Consider the following 27,167-nt stretch of genomic DNA (forward strand, 5'->3'; position numbering starts at 1 on the left):
AGGGTTAAATATTCCTATCTTCATGTTATGTGTTCCCTCTCAAATAGCTTATTCTGCCCAATCCCAAGGAATCTTTAGCATTCTTACATAATCTTTCTTCTACTGCTTACATACATGTCACCTTTTTAAAATGATCATTATTGTATACCATATTATTATATATAATAATGTACATATATACATTATTATATAAAATAATCCCTATGTATATATTCACATTCACTTTGGATCTATGCGCTTGTTATTCCTTCCTCCACATAGCATTTCAACCCAAGATAGCTTATCTTGCTACATTCTTCACCTCATGATTACGGTTTTCTTTATGTTTTATCATACTTACAGCTCCTAGAAAGAGCCTATAAAAAATATTCTCTGGCCTATATCTTGAAGGGGGTGTACAATTATTCATGGTTTATCTGATTCCCCCAATCCCTAATACTTCTCTCTCATACACTTACAAGATTCTGAGAGGTAGATACTTAATAAAAGTTTTTATTCTCATAAAATCCTCATCTTGGGCTGTAAACCTTTTTTATAAAGATGCCTGGGAGATTAACAAGGAACTGAAGCAATGTGTTAATTCAGCCATAACTTGCTAATTAAGAAAAGAAATTTTTAAAAATTCAGGATGCCTCTGTAAAGACAATGCTCAGTTCAACAATAAGAATATAGAAGAAGCTCTGCTAAACTGTTTACCACAGTCTTCTTTTCATTGAAGCGTCAGGTTACAACATTAAAACACTGTATCCCAGTAATTCCATTAAGCAAAAGTCACTGTGTGCCGTTGCGAGATTATTATGTAATTACCTCTATGCATTTAGCATTCATTATCACGGAGAGATGAATCTGTGTAATCAACATTTGTTTAGACACACTGTTTTGTCAGTACTTGGGTGGCAAATGTCACTAAGCTAAATAAAAGCATCTCTTATATATGCTTGTGCAATAGGAAAGACACTCAGGAAGTTAATTCTGTCCCGTTACTGATTTTGAATGTCAGCTCTGACAGCCACAATAACAATTGGTTCAGGTAATGTTGACAGCTGGTGAGGACAGGCTAGATCAAGAAATGCATTGCAGATTCAGATTCTTACCACTGTAGTCCTTGAGTTAGGAAACTCAAGTTTGCTATACTCATTCAGGTGACTGATGTATAATTCAGTAAGTGCTAAAGTGAGTTATGGCACACTTTTGTTAAATTGGTTCAGATTTTTGGATGATACCAAATAGCAAAATATAATCCTCTCATGTCATCTAGACACCTTGATAAAGCTCTTCAATGCAGTATCTTAAACCATGAGATAAAAGCAGAACAACTGATAAAATGTTTTCAAAGACTGTCGTCACAGACCATTTACATGGAGAAATGACACCAAATTTCATGCTATATGCTACACCAGAAGTCAGCAAACATTTCCTCTAAAAGGCAAGATAATAAATATAAACAGCCATTTAATCTTTGTCACAACTACTCGGTTTTGCAACGGCAGCATGAAAGTAGCCATTTACCAATACATAATAAAATTAGCATGGCTGAGTTCCAATAATTTACAACAAATACAATAATTTAGGCAAAACAGGCAGTGAGACAAATTTGACTTGCAGGCCACAGGCTGTTGACCCTGTGCTACATTATGATCTGCCAGAAGGCCACTGGTTGTTTAAAAACAGCGGTATTCCCTTAGCACAGGTGATCGTATGAGAGAGATCCTTCTGGTAACCTTTGAAAGACTCTTAAGTTCTCAGTCTATCTGGGTTTAGAGTAGAGTGATACAAGACTAAGATCAGCCTTGATTAAGGACAAGGAATCAGAGCGGCAACCACGCATCACATGAATGACTCATCATGTGTGCCCATCATAGACCCTCCTTCCAATTTAAAAAAGAAAATCTAATCACCTAACACTTTAGCTTAAATATTTTGTCCAGGCCAGTATTCTGTTTAAAGGTTTATATTTCTATGGAGTAGGGAAAACTACTGAAGAACAAATTAAGATTTCTAACTCTGGTCCAGGCTCAGTGATAAATAAGAATGCGACATTGTTTATTTCACTTTATGTCTTTGAACCTGTTTTTTCTGTATGATAATGGCATTGAATTGATTATTACTAATGCTTCATCCAGGTCTACTATTCTATGATATATACACTCAAGTTTCATTATTCTCAGTAGTTATATTCTACAACGTTGCCCTGAACACTGAATTACTAAATACCAAATCATTTCTTCAAAGGAAAAATAGGGATGGGTCCCTACAAGTGTGTGGTTATGACATTGTTGTCAAGCTATCAATATACAACCTTATTTTATTTGTGTCTCTGAAGACACCATACGTAATAGACAGTATTAATTCATTAGCATTGAACTCATGGTCAACAGCACTAAAACTCATGCCTGAACAAAGCTTCTCCAACATACATATTTTCTCTGTGAGGCATATTGCAACCTTCTTGCACCTTAGAACACTAGTCAGTGCTTCAGCACTATGCTTGAGCACCATTTTAAACAGTGAAATCAAAAACAGCACAAAATGTGAGAAATGTAGCACTAAATAGACGGTAAAAAGGACACTCATGTATAATACGAGAGCTGAAATAGACAGAGCTCTGCTATGTTCCATTTCAGCTGGAAATATGCACACCAGAAACTCAAATTTTTTGCCAGTCTGTGCGTGTCTGTGAATGACTCGTAAGTGCCATTAGTATTGACTGGGGTATTACAATAAATTTCATAAGTAGATGAGTTTACAAATACAGAATCTGCAAGTAAGAAATGACTATATTATGAGTAAAGTGATTGCAAATCTCTGTGCTCCAATAACATTATTTTGTTTCCTTTTTCTCTTCATAGAATTTCATCTACTATCCCTCCTCAGGACTCTTCCATATTCAGCCTGTCTGGATCTCAAGCCATGTGCCCTCAGCCTCTGTGTCTAGATGAATATAGCAATCTTCAGTTTCTTGTCATTTTTGAAGTTAGTCCTTCCAAACTGATTCCAGAGTTATCTTGCTAAAAGCTAATCTGAGTATACTGCTTCACTGCTTACCTATCCCTGTGAATTCCTCATTGACCATAGAATAAAACCCTAAAGTTCAAACTTTTGGTTTGCTGTGTAGCACCTGCACAACTCAGCCTAAACATAACTCATCTTCTGCCTCCACTCACCTTATATTTTACATATTAACCACCCTTACATTCTTCTTTATCCATCCTTGTTTTTTCATCGGCCTTTATTTGCGTATAGCTCAAAGTCCACCAACTCTGTGAATTCATTTTTTGATTACCCTGGGGGGAAACAAAAGAGTAACTTACAGCATTGAAATTTGCTGTTTACAAGAAGATTATGCACACATCTTATCTCCTTAGGGACAAAGAAGTTTTCCTATAAATATTTTATGTTCTGAGACCTCAGCCTGAGGCCACGGCATAGCAGATACTCAATAAAACAGTGTAACACATACAGAAGGAGTATGCATTTATTATTCACTGAAAATACTTACATACTACCTACTCTTTATCAGATACCATTCTAGGTGTTAGGGATACCACATGAATAAGACAAAACAGGTAGTATTTGAGGCTCTGGGGCCAGTTATTTAACCCCTTCAAGTCTCGATGTTTCTTCATTTATTAAGTGGGAGTAAAAAATATTTCTACTGCATAAGTCTGATGTGAGGATTAACTGAGATAATAAAGAAGCAGATACAATACTCAACGTTGTGCTTAAAAGTAGTAAACACTCAATACATGTTAGTTTTATACGTTTAATATGGAATACACTATCAGCTATTTCCAGTGGTATACAGTAAAAATTCCTACAATGGTTCTTAAAGTCTACTAAATTCTGACTTAGAGTTATTTTAGATCTCACTTCATATTCCATAATTATATGCTGAAACTTCCTTTTTGAAAGTTTTTCCCAATTATTGAGGTAAGATGTCCTTTCTCTTGGTGAAATACGTAATCTCCTGCAGATATTTATGATCAAGCCTAGTCTATTATCTGGCTGTAAACTGCAGAAAACATGACTATATTAGCTTTAAAATATATATGTTTATTTTTTTCATAAAACTAAAATCTAGAGGAAAGTGGCTACTGACATTGGTGCAATAAATCTCATTAAATTAGGACAAATGTATCTGTGAATCTCTTGGCCTTCCTCTTATGATTTCTAGATGACTGCAGCAGGTGAGGCTATCATGAGTGCATTCAAGGCAAGAAAGGAAAGGAGGGAAAGAAAAGGGGACAATATCTGCATCAGGAAAATCAATCTCCTCAGAAAACCAGTTTAATCCCATCTACATTTCACTGAAAACAACTATAACTCTTAACCACCCCTCTGAATCCAAAGAAGACTGGAATAGCAAGGATTTTGATTTGACTCATTCATTACCATTTCAAACAGATTTGATTTCTGTTGGTTTGGAACAAGAGGGAAAGATAAATATTGTAGACACTAGTACTGTTCACCCCACAAAGGAAACAGCCTAGGGTAGGTTTCACAAACCCAAAAAAGGTTAGTGAGTAATCAAGAAATATGGGCCTCTCAACACATTTTGTAATAAATGCATAATTATATTTCTTCCTAAGGTACCATTATAAAAAGTAAAATATAAACTATCTTTTTGTATTGTGGGAGGCATATCACAGCCTTCTTGCACTTAAGAACAATATTTGTGTAAGTAAAAAAAGGATTGACTCACTTCTAAAGTTTTCTAAATATTGTTTTTCCTTCATTTCCTCTAGGACATTAATTCTCAAGCCTCATATTTCAAAATAGAGAAGAGTCCCTGAAAAACATAACTTATCCCACAAATATCATCACTTCAAAGGAAACTAGGTGTGAGAGACAGAGTGGAGCATGGAGAATGCATCATGGAGGTGCTAGAAGAGACGGAATGAACCTACCTATAAGGCCTGCTAGCCAAGGTGCTAACACCCATAGCTGTCATTAGATCAGTATATAGAGTAGCATTGACCTATAGGTTTCAGCACTTAGGTCAATACAAGTATATTGGCAACAGTGGCCTGAAGCATTGTATTGAGAAGGAGTTTGAAGCTACATCTGGAATCAGAGGGAAAGATCCAACTATTTATTTTGCAGTATCTCTTGTGAGTAAAGGAGGAAGTACAAGAGTACCAAGTATGTGCTGTATTTCATATAAATTAATATACTCAAGACTGTTAAAATTGGAAGTGAAAGATAGCCTTGTGCAATTATCTCCCTTTGAATATGAAGTAATATACATTAGACTAGAACCTGGTCCCCTGCCTTCACTTCCTAGTGAATTCCAGAGAGATTTCAGACACCAAGTGTGAAAAATAATTGGGAATCTCAAACCATTTTCATCTCTTGACAAGAAACCCCATACACCACTACCACTCCTTCCCACATCACGAAAAGTGAAGTAACAGATAAACCCCAAGGATGAAATGGCTTTTAGAAATGGAAATAATTATTCATTTGCTTAAACTTCAGTTGGTTGCAGGGGAATAAGGATGTTCTGCTCCTTGGAGTTATTAAGGTATGCAGGCTCTTTTATCTTGTTCAGCCCTCCTCTAGGCACCTGGAATGCTCTCATCCAGCTCCAGATGGAGAAGAGGTGAAGGATCACTTAGACGGTTTTCAAGGACCAAGTCAACAAGGAACATATATCACTTCCAATAGAATTTCATTTGCCAAGACTTCAGTCCAATGACCACACATAATTACAAGAGAGGATAAGAAATGTAGTCTAGCTATATTATCCAGAAGGATAGGAAATAGGGACTACAGAAACAATTAGCCAGACTGCCACAGAAGTCAATCACCCTATAGAACCTCAACTAGGAAATAGCCACTGATGGGTTGCTGTTGCTTATCTGTGTGTATTTCCCACCAGTCTTTTCATATAGGTTAGGGGTCATAAAGAAAACAGATCTAAAAGAAGACACATATATTTTTCTTGAATTTTTTTTTATAGAGTCTACCTTTATTTCACATTTAAAAGGGGAAATAATTTATTGGCAGTCAACTTGAGAGCAAAAATTTAAATTTGTTATAAATGTATTTCTCTACTTTAACTTTTTGCTTTTGAAATAATTGCACATTCATACGAAGTTGAAAAAATAGTAGAGGTCAGTCCCATGAATATTTCATCCATGTTTTCCTTAATGGTTACACATTATATAACTATAGTACAGGAGCAAAACCAGGAAACTGACATTGGTACAACAGGCTGGACTGCAATGGGCGTTCCATCTCCCCGTTAGGACACCACTGATAACTCCCTGGATCAGTGGTAGGAGTGTCCTCTAACTGTTTTCCATGTAATTTCCACAGATGTACCTTTACCATGGGGCCATGGTGAAAACCCTGACTCTCCCCTAGCCCTTTCCTGACAGTACCCCAGCAGGCAGAGAGAGAAACTACTCACTTTGCCAGCCTCCCCACATGCTCTCCACACTTACATCCTTGGGGAGGGAGTTTAGTACCACATGGCAGCATTGTGTTGAGAAAGGGTTTGAGGATACAGCTGGATTAAAGATGAGGAAGACTCATGTAATTTTTTTTTCTTAGCTATGGTGTTACAGCCTGGCAAGAGTGGATTTCTAAGTTCTTCATTTCATCTTTGCTGGTGCATGTAAAGTGGGGCCAAAGTTTGCTCTGTGGTGTTTAGCAGCAGTAGAACAGTTATTGTCTAAAAGTTTTATTTCCCTTTCTGGTCCTTCAGCTAGAAAAATCAGACTTTTGTTGGGCTTTTTGTGTGTCTGCACCCATTGGAGTTTCTGGATTTTGCTTTTTTGAGCTCTAAGATTAACATGCAGGATACCAAAAGAAAGCCTAAAGAACATACCACCACGTTGTCTCTTGGGTCCCAATGTCCCTGGCTGGTCTGCCTTCTTTTCACCACTTTTTAGAGTTTTTTGTTTGTTTATACGTAATGTTCAGGGATTTCAGCTATACTTAGCAGGAGGAAAAGAGAAAAGGACATCTAACCCATCTTCCTAGAAGCTAAAGTTTCCCTTCTCTTGAATTTTTTTTTTTTTTTTTTAATTTCACAATGATAGTCACCGTGAGAAAAGCTACAGATCTGGAGGTGCCATGTAAAACTCTCCTGGGTTTCAGCACAGCCTGGGCATCTGTTCTTTAGGGAAGCACTTTTCTCCTATGAAAATGCTTACAAATTAAAGTTATTAAGCACTTTTTCTTCACAGATTTCATGACTTATATAAAATAATGCAATATCTTTATGTGCTTATCTTTATAGAAACCCAGCTGTCTATACATACTATAATGAAATTTTCACTTGTAATAGGTGTTCAATAAATCTTGAATGAATGTTCAAATAAATTATTCCATTAGTGAACTACAACTAATTTACATAAACCCACAAATAGATAACAAAACTTTTTCTGATAGATATTTAAGCCATTAATTTTTCTCATCCCATCAGAAAGGGTATGCAGCTGACAGGGTATTTACTCTCCCTACTACCACCAAAATGATATCAAGAACTAGGTGGCTTTGCTTCACAAAATATGCTTGAGGCTACATGTCATAATAAAATAACAATAGGAACTGTTAGTGAGAAATCATAGGAGAAAAATTCCAAATTGGGAAAAACTTGGATCACAGCAGAAAAGAAGACAATGTGCATTAATGATAAATTCAGGTAAAGGCACTCAATAGAGCGAAAAAGCACTAGTCATTCTAGAACTTTCACTCTGTTTCTCCAGCACTGTGCTTTTTAAATGTCAAATACAAGGTTACAATGACAGTTGTCAGCAGAGAAGAATTACAGACCTGCAAAACCATTCACTCAATTCCAATGATTTAGCCCTCTTCCCTCAGAGAGAAGTCTAAGTAAACAACACACTGTTAACATTTACCTGACATTTTCTCTGTCTTCACCTTGATTGGTAATTCTGCAGTAATTCATGTTCCCTTGGGCACACCTCTTGGGATCAACATAATTCTCACAAATCTTGAGAGAAAGAGAGAGAAAATAGACAACTTCCTCATGCCTCCAGCCTTTGCTAAGATTCTGCTCACTAACTGACCTCACTCTTACCTTGGGATAAGAAGACTAAACATGTCAGGGAAGGATAGGCCAACACAAGCAGACCAGTGGGGTCTCAGAGTCCATGAGACCCAGTTAACAAAATCATACAATTGCCCTGACTTGCTGTGGCCAATTTTTTTTCTGATGGGAACAAGTATCCTGTGTCTTATCTGGACAGAAAATCACATCACCATGTTCTTTTTCTCAGAAATCTAAACATGTGGGAATCCCTCAGCACTCATCTTAATTATTCCCATGAGAATAGCAAGCTGATCAGTGAACAAAGTATTCCTGAGAAGCTCTGTCAGAAACCACTTGACTCGGGATGAAAAGCATTGTCTTAGGTGTTTCTGCCTGCTCCACATGACTATCTTTAAACCAGGCCTACCTCTTCACAAACCCACACTGCTGTTGCGAACTGCTCTCAAGAAGTCTTGGAAGCTGTACCTTTCTGCTGCTTTCGTTCTGACTCTGAACTCCAATGCATGTCACCTAGCTTCGAAGCTTGTAACTGCTTTGTCTCCCATTTCTGACACCTTACTCATTCTACAGATTGACAGCTGACCTTGATTTCCTTGCTTTTGACCCTATGTCTCTGTAAGAACTTGAAACTTAGCCTGTTTCTAGTTCTTTCTGCAACTGACCTTTTTGGGTAAAAACCTACCAGAGTAAGCTCTTAAATTTTTAACAAGGGTCAATGCTCTAATCAGACTTTCTGCCCTCTCTAGGATGAGTCAAAATATATTTAATGAAAATAATTACCTGAAAAAGGTATTATCTCCACTAATAAGCTTATATTTTTATAACATTGTTCTGTATCATGTTTTGCCATTAATTGAGTTCTTTAAAATACTAAAAACAACACGAATAAATTACTAAACATCCAAAATTGTTTAAATGTTGACTTTTTTTACTTCCAATTTAAAACATAGAAGAAAAAAATTGAAGTTTCCTCTATTTCTCTACTCATTTCCATTCTACTCTTATCCTCTCCAAAGGCAATTGCTTTCATTAAGAGAGGTAATCTGTCACACATACGTATGCATATTTGTAAATAAAAACATGTAGCATTACTTTCAATGTTTTTAATAAGATAAATATTATACATTATGTTTTATTCTAAAATGTGATGTTTTAATTTAACATTATGTCTTCAATAACTGTCCATCAATCTATCAAGACATCTATCTATTATCTATTAATCATTTGTTCAAATCAATGGACACTATTCTATCATATGAATAAATAATATATCCTGTACCTATTTATCTACTGAGAGTTCTTGAAGAAGTTTCCAAATTTTATTCTTACAAACAATTCTTCAATGGATATTATAGCACTCTTCTGTACCTACGCTCCATATGTGCTGATTTTTCTATATTTGCATTTATCCAACTGTGCATTAAACCTATTGGAGTGTTATCAAGTCAATTTACCATATCAAGACCACGATGAAAAGAAATCCATCTAACTCTTCTGAAGAGCCCACTGAAGAGAGACAGTCCCATCTATTCCAGCCATTTCAATTGAGGTGCTGGACATAGGACCAAAGCCAACTTTGATCATCCAGCCCAACTAACTTCCATATAATGCTTTTCCATGAGTGACCTAGAAGGCCAAGAAATAAACTTCCTTCTGAGGCCAGCCTAGAATACAGAATCATTAACAAATAAATGTTTTTTATTTTAATCTGTGAAGTTTTAGGTGGCCGCATTAACTCTTACACATAATAAAAGTAGGAATATTGTTACAGTCAGTATGGGCTATGTAATTCTGCAGAATAAAAAACTCCTAAATCTTAGTGGTTTGTAAAATTGAAAGCCTATTTATCAATCAGTCTATATGTCCATTTTGAATTGACTGTGTGCTCTGTTCTACAACAAACACCTCACTCCAGGGTACAGGTGGAGAAAGTAAGCACCATCTTAAAAACTTCTAGTTGCCTTGGCAGAGAGAAAAAAAATACAGAAAATCTTGCACTGGCAATTAAATGCTTTAGCACAAAAATGAAACACATCACTCGTTTGTAACTCATTAGCCAAAATTTTTCACATGACACAATACTTGGTGAATTACGTTATGTCCAAGTATGTCTTCTTTGATGTAACATGTAATTTTTTTTTACTGTGTGTTGTGATTTTTTAAAAGTTTTAACAGAAAAGCAGCTCTAAGGTATATTTCTCAGAGTGAAATTAATAGGTCATAGAGCAGGTACATTTTTACCTTTCCCAGATGTTATTAAAATGCTTCTCGAAGTGGATATACCAATTTATACTCTGGAGTCATGCAATGGAGCCTGGTCCATCAGTGCTCTCTGAGAGTTCTCATTCCCTCATATTCAACTAAAACTTAGTATTGTTAAATTTTAAATTCAGGCAGTTTGATAGTTTTAAAATATCTTGTTTTCCTTTTCATGTGTATGCCCTTAATTATTAGTGGAGTAGCACTTCATATATTTATTAGTTATTCCACTTCATTTTCTGTAATTTTCTGTAATTTGTCTGTTCACATCCTCTGCTTATTTTTACCGAATTCCTTGTCATTTTTATTGGAGTTTCTTATGTATTCTCGATACTGATAGTCTTATTCCACAAGGGTATAATGCTTTCTTTGATTTTATACCAAGGTTTCATTCATGTAAATCCTACGGTTTAAGTGTACCAAAAAATAGAACAATGGGCGCAGCTTTTCCTAGCAGGAGGCAGGAAGATGATACATTATTGATGTAATTTTAAAATAATAATTTAAAATATTTTTAAAACAATTATAATTTTTTAAAAAAATTTATTTGAAAGAATTTGATAAATTTGTGCATCTGTGAATATACATGAAAGTACCCCATTGCTTAAATTCTAAAATTCCTAATAAGTATGATGTCTGAGAAGACAAATTTCCCTTCCTTGTTTTTCTTAAATAAGTCTTATTCTTGACCTTTTACTCATCTATACTGATTTTGGCATCAGTTTCTCTAGGTCCACAAAAATAATGCTTGTTGAGGTTCTGATTGCATTGAATGTAGAATTTGGATAATCGTGCTCTTCTCATTTATCAAGTATTTTCATCCATGGATTATTTATCTTTTATTTTTTTTCTGTTTTCTTAAATGCCCTTTGTATTATTTTCTTTCTTTCTCCAAAATAAGTCCCAGTGCCTTGTTATAGAAATTCTTTAACTCCATAGCCTTTCTGTTATTAAAAATGGGATTTTCCTGTTATTTATTGATTATTAGTGGCATATAGAATTGCCATTGATATTTGTATAATGAGTTTATGCCAGGAACATTGCTGAACTCTATTTCTGAAGTTTGTCTACACATTCTACTGTGTCTGAACTGTATCTTCCTTTCAGATCTGTGTTTTTATTTTTGTTGTCTAACTGCAATGCCTAACTACTTCATTACCATGAATAGTAATGGTAATAGCAGGCCATTTTCTGATTTTAAAGAAAATGCTTCTTATGTTTCACCATTGAAAATGACCATTGCTATAGACTATATTAAATACTCATTATCAGGTGAAGGATATTTCCTTCTAACCCTGATTTGTTGAGACTTTTGTTATTAATAGATTTTGAAATGATTGTTTTTATATATGCATTAAAATAAGATAATGTTAAGGTAGAAAGTTAAAATACTAAATTTTCTTACATTAATAATATTTCTGTATTCTGTCTTATTTGGTTTGGGCTGCTGTAACAAAGTACCATAGATGGGTGGCTTATAAACAACAGAAATTTATTTCTCAAAATTCTGGAGTCTGGAAGTAATGATTAAGGTACCAGCATGGTAGGGTTCCAATGAGGGCTCCCCTTCTGGGTTGCAGACTACCAACTTCTAGTATTACCACAAGGTGGAAAGAAGGTGAGAGAGCTCTCCAGAATCCTAATCTCATCCATAAGGATTCCACCCTTATGACCTAATTACCTTCCAAAGGCCCCTTCTCTTAACACCACCACATTGGGGTTAGAATTTTAACATACAAATTTGGGGAGAACACAAACATTCAGTCTATTACCCACTCCTTGTATAAACCCAATTTCAATATATATTTACTTTTTTTAGGATTTTACATCTATGCTTGTTGAGTGAGTTTGAACTGTATTTTTCTGACTTGCAATCTACTTGTTTAGTTCTGCCCTGAAGATTTTAAGGGTCGGATAAAAAACAATAAGGAGTGTTCACATGTTTTTTCCATTCACTAAAAGTATTTATATTACACTGAGATTATTTTTTTCTTAAAAGTTTAGTAGAACACTTCTGTTCATGTTAAAATTAAGTTTTAAAAATATCAAAATATATGATTTTGTGCAATCTTTTTCATTACTGATGTATAATTTAATGGCTTTCGGGTCAGAAAATACAAATATCAACACAGAACATTTTTGTTTCCTAAACCTTTCTTTATGGCACAGAACATGACACATAGTTTTTTGTTATATTTAAGAAAAACATGTGAAATATTCTTGGGTTAAATGTTTTTTCTACGTCTTTTAAAGTTTTTTGATCTAATTTTCTTTACACTTATTAATGATTCTATCTACTTGATCCATCCATCACCTGAGAGAGCGATGCTTAAATATCCCAATATTAGAAAACAAATGGTAGATTTATTTTATCTGTATATACCTGTCAATTTTTGCTTTGTATATTTGGAAACTACATTACTTGGTGCATATCATTTAAAATTGATGGTGTTTCCCAGTGATATAATCCTTCCAAATAATGTTTTTACTTTAAAGGCTGTCGTCCTTTAGTTTAGGTACCCCATCTTTCTTTTGCATAGTGTATTTTAGAGCATTACAGTTATGCTCCCTATCTAGACTCACAGGTGAAGCAAGTTAACCCAATAAAACATCTAATTATGATTCTAGAAAGATAATAAGACTTTATGAACCTCAATTGCCTCATTTTCATAATGAGGGCTTTGACTGTGCTGATCTTTAATATCCTTTCAACTCTGACATTCTATGATCTTCCCCCTTTTCTATGTCAAAGTCCTCCATTTACTCTAACTTGCATTTTGCCAGCCTGTGAAATAGCATAAATATGCATCTGTTCCAGGTAATTCTACATCCCAAAATGGAAAGGAAGATCAGAAGGTCCATGCTATTCTTTTGAAATTATTAAAAAAAAAAAAAACAGGAACTTTTGCTTTGTTTTGTGTGAATTTCTTTTTACAACTGTGATTTCATCATAGTCCTGCTAACAAAATACTCAAGCCAAAATCTGCTTTGGATGTTAGTATCTTCTACATAATTTTTGGGTGATCTAACGGCTAACTAGAAACAGGGAGAAGACAGTTCAAGGAGAGGAAAACAAGAGCAGAGATAATGCATTTATCTCAGCAGGAAAAGGAAATTTATAATAATTTGTACATGTTACCTGTATCCACGCCAGACACATTTTATTCAAAGCTGTTGGCCCAGCAGTCTTATCATCAAATATGACAGAACATAATAAATAACTATTAATACTATTTTGCCTATCACAAGTGTAGCAGAAATTTAAAGCCAGAAAGGACATTAGAAGTCATCAATTCTACATTTCTTATTTTTAGAATAGAAAATTACATCTCAAAAAGTGATTTACCGTATTCTCTGTTTTACCGTAGTATGCTTCTGATAAACACGTATTAATTACTAACTTCTTATACCTAGAACCTGCCAGAGATATCTGACCATAAATCTATGTAAATGTACAACTCCCTTTTTACTACCTTAGTTACATTGTATGTTTTGCATTATAAGAACTTCATACTTCATAATTTTTAATAATGTATTATACATATCTTAAGGAAGACTAAAAAATTATGTTGAGACAGAAGAAATACTTTAACTCAAAGATTTGAAAACCATTTTTTATATCAATTTGGAAATGTTTCTTCTTAATTCAGCTGTTTTCCTTTCCTTGGGGCTGACAGACATTGGATATTTGTTCATTATAATTGGATATATAAATTCAATATATGTAATTAACAATTATGACTGAAAATACTCATGAATTTATCTACATTGACTCTACTCCAGCTGGATTACCACCAAAATACTTTTTCAAGACCTTATTAGTTCAAGGATTTGAGGAATACATATTGTTGGCATTGAGTTCCATGGCTTGAAAAAATCATTCCTACTAGCTTAAAATAAGGTTGGAATTACAAGACAACCAGAACTTTTAAAAAATCCACAATAAAGTCACTACATAGAAGAAGATAGTTATGAAAATACTAACTTCTGGAAGCTTCTTCAGATAGTCCTATTTCTTGCAGTACATAGTACTTCATAGTTCCTCAAGGTCATCTAGGCCAGAAGTTCACCAAGTGTGATCTCAAAGCCAGAATCATCAGACTCACCTGGAATCATTTTAGAAAACCAAATTCTCAGCAAGCCTAGAGCTACTCAGTAAGAAACTCTGTGCAGGAGGTAAGGAGATCCATCAACCTGTGTTTTAACCATCTTCCAAGTGACTCTAATGTACACTCATGTTTGAGAACCATTAAATTAGGCCATCTCCCACACTCTTTGTCTGCATTTTTTAAATGCGGAAAATAAAATACAGAAAAGAATTACAATCCTTATGTCTTGAATATTGTGATTCTCTGGCTTTTCTCAGATCACATAAATAGTAACAAATCCAAGATGAGAACGTGTAACTCCTAACTTATGTAAAACTAAGGTTAGAATGATAAAATTTTAGAGGCCAAAGAGACTTTGAAGTTGAATGTATTCGATGTATTTTATGCTCTCACGTACTTCTAAATAGTTGTTACTCTTAGGATTTCTTATTTAATGTCTGACTCTTCTACTGAATTGAATCTCCATGAAGCAATAAACTATACTTTTTTGATTATTATTAGTTATATAATGTCTTTACAGTAATTTTAATGTAGTAGATGTTTAATAAATATCTACTGACCTAATGATTATTGACTATATAGACACAAACATACGTTATATAGATCCAGAAACTGATAATAACACTGAATTTCAATTACATCCTCTTTCTAATCTGGTAAATTTTTAACAAAATCCATCTCCTCTGCTGATCCATATACATACATAAATTGACAGGTTTAGAAAGAGTTACTGGAATGTGGAGAGGGATGTTTATATATTCAGAAGGATGTCCTGATGTGTCTCAAAATAGAAAATCCATGACATATTTGATTTACTTTTGACACACAGAAACCCCTGGACAAAAAAAGAATATTATCTTTCCATAATAAAAGAAAAATTCAGAATAAAAATACTCAATTTTTTTAATTTCTAAATATGGACCTCTAATTTATAAGTCCAATAACCTAGGGAATTTACAAAAATATATTCCCTCTTTAAGTAACAAGTAAATCAATTATAATTCATCTTGACACTAATATGAATGTATGTATACATTTATTCATTATACGTTAATTTCTTCTTTGGGTTAATTGAAAGCTATATACAAAAAAAGAAAACCTGAGACCTTATAAGAGTGCCTAGAATAATGTTTTGCTTATATGAAGACATAAAGATAACGTTTCTACCAAAAAGCAAAGCACTAGAGTTTAGACAAGAGGAAAAATGTGGGCAAGGCTGTATGGGGGCTTTCTAGGTAGACATCTGTATTCAAATTCTACCTCTGTTATGTACCAGTTGTGTACTCTTGGGCATATCTCTTCCTTTTCTGTTCAGTAAAATGTTGAATAATAATAGTACTTTCCTTGTAAGGATAATAGAGTTTAATGCATTAATACACATAAAGTACTTAGACATAAATGTTAGCTATTATTATAGAGAATAGAGTACTAAATTAGGACCTAAATCAGGTTCTATATATTTCTCTAACAATATGCTCTCAATATTAAAAGTAATTTGACAAAAAAAGAAGTTTTGTAAGTAACTAGAGATGGATAGATGGATGTTGCAAATATGGACAGCCCTCTAGTCTCTCCTCTGAGCATTCAAACAAACTCACAAGATCCAGGTGAATTAAGTGACATTTTATTTGTGAATGCACTTTGAAAATGGTGAAATACTCCAGAGATGAAAAGTAATGGCAAAATGACAAATATCCAAATTATTTGCATAGTCTCGAAGGCGTTTCATTGACTTTTTGGCCTCTTCCCTTGCTCCTGCCTTCCCTTCCCCCACTAGACATAAGCCTTCAATGGACCCGTGAACATGTTACCCTTCTCCAGACTTAGAAAGTTACTTCCCAGCAAATGCCCTAATCACCAATTGTGTGTCCTTCAGGTTTTTCTTAAATATTATTTCCTCAGAGAAATCTTTCAACCAGAAAAAATAGAAAAATAGGCCCCTTGTTAATGTTATTATATTAGCTATACTCAGGCTATAATCTGTGTACTATGCCAAATGTCAAGAGTATTGAAAGTGAGATCTTACTTACACAGTAGGGACTTACTACACAGTAGGAACTTAAAAATAAAGTTGACTCAATGGGTGAATTAGCCATCCTTGTAATCTGATAATGAACAAAGTAAAATATGTTAAAGAGAAAGACTGATTCCTTATGTTGCTCAATACAATTCTTTTATTTCATGGACCTCAATAAAAAAGCTCCCAGTGAGTTTCATGGGAAAAGAACATGTTTTTGAAGTTAGCCATTGGAAATAGCTGAAAAATAAGACTAATGCTGAATTTTTCCATAAACATACTGAAAAATTGAGCTGCTTCTGTATACATATTTCTGACTTTGTGTAAATACACAGTGAGGATGTACTTTCCCTTCTTGTTCCTAGTTTAACTCTAAATATTGTTTTTTAAAACAGTAATAACTTAATTACTAAATTAATTTTAGACACTAAAAATAACCCACTGGTCTCCATTCTCATCAAAATCCTAGTGGAGTTTTGCAACTATGCCAGACCCACCACACTTAGCAGATGCGACAGCAACTGCCAAAAGACAAAGCAAGGACCCAGGTACCTTCTTTGGTTTCTTTATATTTTAATGACAAAGTTGTCTATTTGAATTTTGTCCAAATTCAGAAGAAAGAGCAAGAGTGTTTATCTGAAATACTCTCCCAGGCCCAAATACTATCTTGCAGGAGAAACAAAACCGTTTACCTAAGAAAGAACTGAATGTACATTTTATCCTCAGCAAACCTTACAATAACAAGATTTAGCTTCGGGAATGGTGATTGTTGATGTACCTGCGGTGAAGTAATCTAAAACAGAGCTAGTCAATTGCTGTAAAGAAACTTGCAAACAATATCAAGGAATAAAACATGAGGCTAGTAACGGGGAACAAATAGATAGTAATTAGCAATAAGACAAAACAAGGTCTGCAGGATCTCAATTACGAAGAGCTGCAGAGCCTCGGAGAAGTGAGGAAATGCCCAGAGCCAGGCTCTGCAGCCACTGCTCCCCTCCAACATGGCCCTGAATCAGCCTGCACCTCTATTTCTTGCTCTCCCCTCTGCATCTTCATTTTGCAAAGTATCCCGCATCTCTTTGGTGTCTATGCTTCAGAAAGTATAGGTGCAGGAGAGAAGAGTGGTGAAGGATAAAGGGGGATGATGGCAGGAACAAAACCATTGATCTTTTATATATCAATTTTTCTCATCATACTCCTCTGAAGTATATGTGATTGCATCCATTTTACAAATGAATACATTGATATCCATAGAGGTTAAATGAGTTACCAGGGTCTCACAGCTACTAAGTTTCAGCACCATGATTCCAGTATGTAGACCATGCATTTTCCACCATCTCCTCCAGCCTCTTTTTAGCCTTTCTTTATTAGTCCTTTCTCTGTGTAAGCATGAAAATATGCCTTCCAAAGGCTCCCAAATGCTTTCTAAATCTTAGGACCTCAGGGTTTCCCCAAAGTCCCTGTTTTTCCTAACCTTCCTCCTTCAGCACCACTCTTACAGTATGTACACTCCATCCAAGAATTTTCCTGAACCACTCTAGTGTCTTATTATCTCTTTGGAACATCACCATCTCCCTAGGCATATTCTTACGTACAATTGTGTTTATTACTCTTATCTGTGTAATGATGCCAGCCCCATCTCATTTCAGACATTCAGTACTAACTCAACCCACTTCTTGCTCTTATATCCATTTGCAGTGCTAGTGCCCTCGCCTGGAGGACAAGAACTGAAATCTTTATTTTGGTTGAGTTCAGGAGTCTTTGTCATAACTACTGAACTCTGTTGCAGAAAGTAGCCATTGACAATATACAAATGAATGATGCTACTATACCTAAGGGGTCTGAATACCAGCATTTAGCATATGCCAATAATAGCTGTTTAGAAGGCCAAGGCAAAGGAAAGAAATTAAAAAATAAATAAAGCCAACCTTTGAAAACTAGGAAGTTCAAATTTTCGGAGACTCTAGTGAGTAGTGAATATGCCCATGTGAGTATGAAAGTATTCATGTCTATGACTCAGATGGTCTTATCAAACAAGGTCTATTGGTTTTCACTTCTTACAATAACCTTAAAATAACTACTACAGGATCTGATCCCTAACCGTCCAGCTCATTTCCCTATTTCTGTTACTTCTCTAACAAATATTCTATTACTTTCTTCTTCCTCCCTCATCACACTGGCATTCTGACTGAAACAGTGTATGGCTCCCAAACTTTAGCTCAATCAGAAGTACCTGGAATACGTTTTAAAACACAGATTGCTGGGCCTCACAAGGGTTTCTAATTCAGTAGTCTAGGATGGGGTCTGATAATTTGCATTTCTAACGATGAAGATATTGATGCTGCTAGACTTAGAACCATCCTTTGAGAACACTAGATTAAAGTCACTTTTCAACAGAACACAAAGATTCAGGTAAAAGAAACCAAGTGTGAGATTTTCCTATCAAGGCTGGTAGCCCCAAGTTTCTGTAGTTAGAGGGAGAGAAACAGGGAGACAGAGAGAGTGATAGAAACAAACACACAGGAAGAAAGGCAGAGAAGAAGGATCTGCATATCTAAAAAGTATGTCTAGGAAAGAGTTGTGGCGGTGGCAGTTCACACATGGGAATTAGACACATAAGAAGCCTTCCAAAAAATCTAAGAGTATTTTACAGGTAAAGAAACCACAGTATTAATTTTTAGTTACATAATTAAATTATTATTTATTTAAATAAATAGTAAATTATATAATTTTACAAGATTTAACACTACCCTTGCAACCTCAGTTATTTATGAGAAAAATATCTCAAAGTTACTAAGCCCTAGTGACTACCATGTGACTCTCATTTTCATCAACTCTGAATGCTGAGAATTGTGCTGTATGAGGGCCCACCCTTGTATCAGGTCCAGCTGTGTCTGGAGAAGATACACATGAAAATTCATGATAGCATTTCTCCTTTAGGAAAAAGCTAAGCAATTTAATATGTATAAGGGACAATGAGCCATATACTTGGTGACCAAATGGCACTCTGGACTATTTTACCAAACATCTCAAGACTTCTCTTCCAAATAAAACTGGACCTCTTTACACACACCCCAAACTTAGTTATGTCCATATGGCTGGCCCCCTATTAGATGCACTGTGTGTTACCTCTGGGTAGAAGTTCTAGGAGTACAATGACTTTCCATTTCCCACGTCAACTTGTAATGGTGGCTTTCTATCAGCCTGTGCTTCTGAGTGACTACAATGCATAGAGTTCTTTGCTGACCCTGCTGGGTGTGTAGCTACAATAAGAAATAAATGCTTATTGTTTTAAGCCACTGAGATTTGGGGATCGTTTTTGATGCTAACATCATCTTGCCTTTTAAATTTTCAGGCTAGTTAAGCATGGGACTCTGCAAAATAGCAATCAACTGATGATACCATTCTTAGTACTGCTAATTACCTTTGCTATCTGGAAATGTATTTTAAAATATTTAATAGTTGTAAAGTATTGGGCAAGACACTTTTCTACTTATAATTTCTTCTTCTGTATAATGAACATTTGAGCTATATGCCCAAGGACCCATAAAATCTATGAATCTACAGGAGAAAAATTAATCCATAACTTATTAAGTACAGGCTGTTACTACAGGCTTTCTATTTCATATTTTGAACCCCAAGTTTAATACTCTCCTTTGAAGATTATCTGATATACACTGTGAAGAATATTCAAATAAGGATGTTCAGGAGGGTTATTTAAGAGATTTGTGGTACAATGTCTTGTTGCAGTCCAACCAATCATGAAAATAACTCTTGGAAAATGAAGAGAAGCAAGAGTCTTGGAAAAGTTGCTGGATTTCTTAAATTAATTTAGTATTAGAGAAATGGCAGTGGAGTCATACTGGAGTACAAAAGCATGAGTTCTACTCTATTTTTTTACCTGGAACCCTTGATTCAGAAAGAATGTATACAGAAAGAACTTTATGATTCCTTGTTGTTAGATATCATCTGACAAATTGGAACTAAGTGCTGGTGGCTTTTCCTTTTATAACAGCATTAATCCTATCATGAGGGCTTCACTCTTATGACCTAATTACCTCCCAAAGCTCCACTTTCTAATGCCATCACAGTGGGAATTAGGATTTCAACATAGGATTTTGGAGGTGTAGGGAAAATAAACATCCAATTCAGAAAAGAAGAGAAAGAAGGAAAGGAAAACAAAGGAAAGTGAGGTAATAGAAGAAATGCATAGTCAACAAAGGTTGCTAGTTTGTGTAATGAGAATTAACATAAACAATACCAGCCCAGATTCTGTGTAATTGACACTTGGGGAATGGCTATATTAGATTGCTGCTAATATTAACTGGGATATAGGAAAATCCAGTAGTATTTTTTAAGGCCTCCAGCAAAATCATAGAAGTAATTGTCACATTTTTCAGAACAATCATTCATGGCAATTACAGTCTTCATTAACAGAAACATTTACTCTTGTTTTTGTTCAGCATTTTTAGAGAAGAATATGAATGAAAGCTGGTAGAGAGAAAGTGCTTGAGTTCCCACTCTGAAGCTGTGAAATCTGAGCTCTACGTATTTCTTAGGACTCGCAGAACTTCAGGGCCTCTGAATGCTCTCATTTTCTCCCAAGCAGCAAATAATTCCCTGGCTAAATTGAAATTTATTACATAATGTAAATGTGGATGTGAAAGAGAACTAAAGCAGAAAAAAGTTCTGATTTATTTTGTCTCCCTTTTAGTTCACATTGGCCTATAAACTTGGGGAAGCACAACTTCAAATTCAAAACCCAGGCCCTACAAATCCCTGATCTTATTTCTGTCTCTACAGATTTTTGGTTGTTTGTTTGTTTGTTTTTTGAGTCTAACTCTTGTCCCCCAGGCTGGAGTTCAATGGCGCGATCTGGACTCACTGCAACCTTTGCCTCCCGGGTTCAAGCGATTCTCTTGCCTCAGCCTCCCAAGTAGCTGGGATTACAGGCACCCGCCATCACACCCGGCTAATTTTTGCATTTTTAGTAGAGACAGGGTTTCACCATGTGGGCCAGGCTGGTCTCGAACTCCTAACCTCAGGTGATCAGCCCGCCTCAACCTCCCAAAGTGCTGGGATTACAGGCGTGAGCCACCATGCTGAGCCTATCTCTACAGTTTTGCATTCCCAGACTTTCACATTTATAGAATTATACAGTATGTATAGTCTTTTGTAACTGATTTAGTTCACATGGTATAATTCTTTGAGATTCATCTATATTGTTTTACATATCAGTAGTTTGTTGACTTTCATTATTAATGTTTCACTGTATGGATGCACCATAATATGTTCATTTATTTGCCAGTTCATGGGTGTTCGAGTTGTTTCCAGTTTTGGGTGATTACAAATAAATTGGCTATCAACAAATAAAGGTCTTATTGTAGACAGATATTTTCCTTTCTGTCACATAAACACTTAGGAGTGGGATCACTGAATTGTGTGGTAAGCGTATCCTTAACTTTACAGAAAACTGCCAAAAGCTTTTCAAAGTAGCTATGCCATTTTCCATTTGTAATGTATGAAAATTTCAGTTGTTCTGCATCCTTGTCAACATGTGATATTGTTAGGGTTTTATTTTATTTAATTGTTTTTGCCCTTTTTTTTTTTTTTTTTTTAAATGGAGTTTCACTCTTGTTGCCCAGGCTAGAGCACAATGGTGTGACCTCGGTTCACAGCTATCTCTGCCTCCCTGGTTCAAGTGATTCTCCTGTCTCAGCCTCCTGAGTAGCTGGAACTACAGGCATGCGCCACCAAGCCTGAGTAATTTTTTGTATTTTTAGTAGAGACAGGGTTTCACCATGTTGGCCAGGCTGGTCTCAAACTCCTGACCTCAGGTGATCTGCTCCACTCGGCCTCCCAAAGTGCTGGAATTACAAGCATGAGCCATCATGCCCAGCTGTTTTTGTCATTTTGATAGACGTGTAGTGGTGTCTCATGGTTGAATACACATTTCCTAATGACCAATGAAATTGAACATATTTTCATATATTTATTTACCATCTGTATATTTGCTTTGGTAAAATATCTGTTTAAATATCTTGCTCTTCTTTTAAATTGGTATTTATTTTCAAAGTATAGAGGAATAAGAATTGTTTATATATTTTAGGTAGAAGTCCTTTATCAGGCATGCAATCTGCAAATATTTTCTTTCAATCTAAGATTTAAAATTTGATTTACTTAACCTTGTCTTTAAACAAAAAAATTTAAAATTTTAATGAAGTCAAATTTAGTTCTATGTGATGTTCTAGAAGTTTAATAGTTTTAAGTTTTATATTTGGATCTGTGATCCGTTTCTAATAAAATTTTGTAAATAGGAGAAAATACAGGTTGAGATTCATTTTTTACATGTGACTGTCCAATTATCCTATCACCATTTGTAGAAGAAATTATCTCCTTTTTTCACTGAATTGCCTTGCCAGAAAATGTCTGTCAGAAATCAATTAATCACATGAGTGAATATTTCTGAATTTCTTATTCTGTTCCATTGATTAATGTATCTATTCATTTGCCAATAAAATGCTGTCTTGATTACTATGGCCTTATAGTATGTCTTATAATCAGTTCATATGAGCTCTCCAACTTTGTCATCTTTTCAAAAAATAATTTTGGTTATTCTAGGTCATTTCATATTCAATTTAATTTTTAAAATAAGCTTGTCAGTTTCTATAATGTGTCTTCTGGGATTTTTATTGGCATAGCATTTGATCTATAGGTCAATTTGAGGATAATTAGTATCTTAAAATATTGGATCAATATAAACATTTTTCTTTAAGTCATCTTTAAATTATATCAGTATTGTTCGTACTTTTCAGCATTCAAATCTAACACCTATTTTAAAAGATTTATTTCTAGTTTATATTTTTGATACCATTGTAAATAGTATTTGTGTTAGTCCATTTTGCATTTTGGGTAATTTGTAAGAAACAAGGATTATTTGCATCACACCCTGCAGGCTATACAAGAAGCATAGTACCAGCATCTGCTTCTGGTGAGGGCCTTGGGGAGCTTTCAATTATAGCAGAAGTGGAAGGGGATCCATGTATCTCCAGGTGAGAGAGGGACAGAGAGAGAGAGGAGTAGGAGGTGCCAGACTCTTCTTAACAACAAGGTCTCACATGAATATGAGAGTAAGAACTCATTTAATACTGTGGAGAGGGCATCAAGACATTTATGAGGGATTTACCCTCATGGTCCTCATATCTCCAACTAGGCCCCACCTCAAACATTAGGGATTGTATTTCTACATAAGATTTGGAGTGGACAACTGTCCAAACTATACTACTATTTTATCAAATTTCCAATTGTTCATTTCTATTATGGAAATTCAGCGAACTTTTATGTATAGACCGTGTATCCTGTGACCTGTTAAACTTACATATCAGTCTTAACATCTTTTTGTAAAATAGTTGGGATTTTATCCATAGACAATTATATTGTTTGAAAAGAAAGATCAAGTTTTTGTCTTTCCAATATTTATTTTATTTTTTCTGCTTGATAATACTGCTAGTACATTGTTAAATGGAAGTCTCAGGAATGGACATCCTTGCTTTGTTCCTGATCTAACAGGGAAAGCATTCACTCTTTCTCTATTAACTATGATATTAGTGTTAGTTGTATTTTATAGATGCTATATATCAGGTTGAGGAAATTTTGCTCTTTTCCTCATTTATTGAGTGTTTTTATCATGGTGGATATTTTTCTGCATCTATTCAAATTTTTTTCATGTCTGTTTACATAGTAAATTATATTAATTGATTTCCAAATGTTGAACTAACATTCCATTCCTGAGATAAGCCCTACTTGGTCATAATTTGGTATTTTTTTACATGTTGATACATTTTATTTGCTCAGATTTTGAAATGGATTTTGTGTCTGTGTTCATGAAGAATATTCTTTAGTTTTTTTCTCATATATTTGCCTAGTTTTCGTATCAGAATAATGATGAACTCTCAAAATTAGTTGGACAGTGTTTCCTCTTTTTCTGTTTATTAGACTAGTTTGTGTAAAATCAGAAGTTTTTCTTCTTTAAATATTTGTTTGGATTCACCAATGAAGGTGTCTATATGTAGAACTTAATTTATGGGAATTTTTTAAATTATGAATTCAATTTCTTTAATAGATACAGGTCTGTTCTGGCTATCTGAATCTCACTGAATGAGCTTTGATAGTTGTAGCCTTTTAAAGAATGTATTTCTTTCATATAAACTATCAAACATATTGGCCTAACACTGTTAATTCTTTTATTAGGCTTTTTATATCTGTAGCATCTCTAGTGATGCCTCATCTTCATTCCTAACATTGATTATTTGTAACTTCTCTTTTATCTTGACCTAGTTAGAGTTTAATATAATTGATCTCTACCAAAAATACCCATTGATTTTATTGACTTTTCACTATTGTTTTGTTTCAAATTTAATTGAATCTGCTCTTTATTATTTCAATGATTTTTGCTTCCTTTTGGTTTAAATTGCTCTGCTTTTTCTAGTTTCTTAAGATATATGCTTACACTATTGATTTGAAATCTTTCTTTTTTCAAATTTATGGTCTTGTGTTTCAGTCATCACTTTAAAATTTATATCTGTTGGATTATGAGTGTGGAAGTCAAGCTTTGAATTGTAGAGTATATCCCCAAATTAAACTTGTGTTATGTCCCTTCTCAAAGTTACATCAGATAAAAATTAAATAAAGATACTAACTAGATATCTCATTTCTGAAGGGAGTAAGGAGGAAGAGTTGAAAAGTTCCCAAAAAGGACTTTCACATGTCAGCTGTAATATGAGGGCAGAATCCATAAGGGTATTCTTAGCCTTATTATTTTTGAAACCCAAGAAATGATTCAAGAAGGAGTTACTTAATGTTTGGGAGTGTTAGCCACCTCCTTCTCTCCTATTAACTATTTCCTATGTTACCATTTCTTTTCAGCCACTGTTCCCACATAAACACACCATTAGATATTAACATAATTGAGAAATGTTAGAATATTTATAAAATTGAAACATAAACACAGGCATTGCACTTCGTAGCATCTCTAACAAGTGTTCATCCAATCTCTATTTAAAAAATTTCCAAGACAAAGGTATAAACACATTGGCAGGCAGCCACTGTTTATTTTAGATATTACCTAAGCCACTCACTTTTTCATTCAGCCAACATTAACACGTTTATGTGCTAATGAAAATGTATAAGACATGGCTCCCTCTTCAAAATATTCAATCAAGAAAACAGAGGCCTATAAATAACTAAAAGTAAAAATGCGCAATAAAAGTCATGATGAAAGTGTATATGGGAAACATGATTAAAAAAATGCTTTACTTTTAGTATTTGTTGTAGACTAGGGTGATAGCAAGGATTTCCCCTTTTAATTAATAAAGAAAGGAAGTAAGAATTAAATAAAATGATTGACTCAAAGACATTCTCACAGACACACTTTAGGACCGAGAAAATTTAACATCAACTTTACTTAATGGATTAACATACAAAAGATTGTGTCAATCAGAAAGAGGTTTGATGACACTTTTAAGCTCTCCATGACACTTAAGGTCTGTGGAGTTTCTTAAAGGCACTATTCAAATGAGCCAATTTGATTATTAGGTCTTTCTGGAAAGCATATGTCTACATCCTTACTGTTTCCATAGATATATCTGGCTATCACAGCCTTCTGTCGTTAAACATTCAAATCCTATAATTAATTCCCCTTGTTGATTTCATGCTCAAACAGCAACCTTCTGATAATTTGGCTTCCTGAGTAGCTTGCACATGGAAAATAAAGGTGAAGCTCAGACTGGTACTATTATCTATTCCCTTGAGCAGTTACAGTTCTTATTGAAATTTAAGAGTCTGTCATTCTGATTAATAAATCAGACTCCTGAGAACATTGTTATCACAAGCCACTATCCCAGAGGGAGACCACCTCTGGAACTCTGATATGAACAACTTTTAAACATGAAGCCTAAGTTCCAAACCCCATGCAATAGGGAATTCCCTGAATAAATACATGTAACACTGTGGAGTTACAGGTTACACCAATGAGAGGAATCTGGAAACAGAAGGAATTGTTCTTTTGACAAAGTAATATGTATGTAGACTTTACTTGTGTGAAGTTTTGCAGTGCCTTCCAGGCATCCTTCTGTGTATCATCCTCTTCAATACTGTTGGCAGGGGAAATAACTATTGGAATTTGCCATTGATTCCTGAAATTATCTGATTTCCTAAACTCTGGTGGGAACTTTCCCTTTTCCTTCATAAACACAGCAACAACTTTTAATAGCCAATTTTTACTTGAAATGCCTAGAGTAAATTTTCTTTTCATTATTAAACCTAAGCTGATACGAAGATATTTTTGTGTTTGGTATCCTTAAAAATAAGTTTAAAGTATGTTCAGCTGAGCTCACTGAAAGTATAGTATTTCAATGTTGGGCAAAATAAATATCTTAATAAAACAAATTTATTTCTAACAAGTCTATACCTAATGAAAGTGGATGAACAAGAAATTTTCCTAATTTGTATGCAAATATATGCAAATAAAAACACATTGTAACAAGTAGCACAGATGAACACTTAAGTAATACACAGTTTTGGTTGTGTACTTATGCTTCTTTCTTGAACACATCTATTATTTAATGATACATGAGTGTTCCTATGATATAACATAATGAAAAATGGACTTTCCTTATTGATCCTGTACTCATTAGCCTCCTATAATGCTATCCCAGTGGACACTTCACTAGTACAGAAATCCTATTTCGGTGCAAAG

Source organism: Pongo abelii, chromosome 9 (genome assembly GCF_028885655.2).
Source record: "Pongo abelii isolate AG06213 chromosome 9, NHGRI_mPonAbe1-v2.0_pri, whole genome shotgun sequence".
Taxonomy (NCBI): domain Eukaryota; kingdom Metazoa; phylum Chordata; class Mammalia; order Primates; family Hominidae; genus Pongo; species Pongo abelii.